The sequence below is a fragment of the Pyrgilauda ruficollis genome, unplaced genomic scaffold (assembly GCF_017590135.1).
Source record: "Pyrgilauda ruficollis isolate IOZ18807 unplaced genomic scaffold, ASM1759013v1 scaffold1173, whole genome shotgun sequence".
Taxonomy (NCBI): domain Eukaryota; kingdom Metazoa; phylum Chordata; class Aves; order Passeriformes; family Passeridae; genus Pyrgilauda; species Pyrgilauda ruficollis.
The window spans coordinates 1-1,256 of record NW_024510022.1 but is presented as its reverse complement, the minus strand read 5'-3'; the positions used below and the strand labels follow the sequence as shown (position 1 = coordinate 1,256).

The 1,256-nt window shown below is 55.7% G+C and overlaps 1 long non-coding RNA gene across 1 annotated transcript in view; it reads right to left on the bottom strand.

Moving 5' to 3' along the window:
- Positions 1-561, bottom strand: part of LOC121362950 — a 4,105-nt gene extending 3,544 nt beyond the window's left edge. The window contains exon 1 of the long non-coding RNA XR_005956606.1: positions 375-561. This is a non-coding gene — a long non-coding RNA (uncharacterized LOC121362950). The remainder of the gene's footprint in view (positions 1-374) is intronic.
- Between the last annotated feature and the right edge of the window lie 695 nt (positions 562-1,256).

Sequence of the window (1,256 nt, the reverse complement as noted above, 5' to 3'; positions counted from 1 at the left end):
CTCTGCCCGGGTGGTGCCGAGGCGGCTCTGGGTGGATTTTGGGGCAGATTTTGGGGGTTTTGGGGTCAATTTTGGGGTTATTTCAGGGGATTTTGGGCTCCCTCTGCCCGGGTGGTGCCGAGGCGGCTCTGGGTGGATTTTGGGGCAGATTTTGGGGGTTTTGGGGTCAATTTTGGGGTTATTTCAGGGGATTTTGGGCTGCCAGTGCCCAGGTGATGTGAGGGGGTTCTGGGTGGATTTCGGGGCGGATTTTGGGGTCAATTTTGGGGTCAATTTTGGGGTTATTTCAGGGGATTTTGGGCTCCCAGTGCCCGGGTGGTGCGGGGGGGCTCAGGGTGGGTTTTGGGGGGAATTTCGGGGCTTTTGGGGCTGACCTTTGAGGCGGGGGTGCTCCCTGAGCAGGCAGTGCAGCAGGAAGGCGGCGCGGGCCCGCAGGGGGGGCTGGGGGCTCTGCAGGGCCCCCCCGAGCACCTCGAGACCCCCCAGAGCCTCGAGCTGCTCCAGGCCCTGGGGCTGGGCCCGCACCAGGCCTGGGGGGGGAAAATGGGGTTAAAACGGGCAAAAACGGGAAAAATGACACAAAAATCATGTAAAAACCCCCCAAAACCCCCAAAATACACCCAAAATCTGCCCCAAAAAACCCCAAATCCACCCCCAAACCTCTGCAGAATCCCCCAAAGTCACCTCAAAAATCCCCCAAAACCCCAAAATCCCCTAAAACACAAAAAAATCCTTAAAAAATCCCCTCAAAAACCCTAAAAAATCCCCAAAAATCCCCCAAAAACCCTAAGAAAATCCCCCCAAAAATCCCCAAAAATCCCCCAAAAACCCTAAGAAAACCCCCCCAAAAATCCCAAATCTGCCCCAAAATCCACCCCTAAAATCCCAAATCTGCCCCAAAATCCACCCCTAAAATCCCAAATCTGCCCCAAATCCCCCCCAGAGCCCTGAGCTGCTCCAGGCCCCGGGGCTGGGCCTGCACCAGGCCGGGGGGGGGAAAAATGGGGTTAAAACGGGCAAAAACGGGGAAAACGACACAAAAATCATAGAAAAACCCCCCAAAAACCCCCAAAATCCACCCCTAAAATCCCAAATCTGCCCCAAATCCCCCCCAGAGCCCTGAGCTGCTCCAGGCCCCGGGGCTGGGCCTGCACCAGGCCGGGGGGGGGAAAAATGGGGTTAAAACGGGCAAAAATGGGAAAAACGACACAAAAATCATATAAAAACCACCCAAAACCCCCAAAATCTGCCCCAAA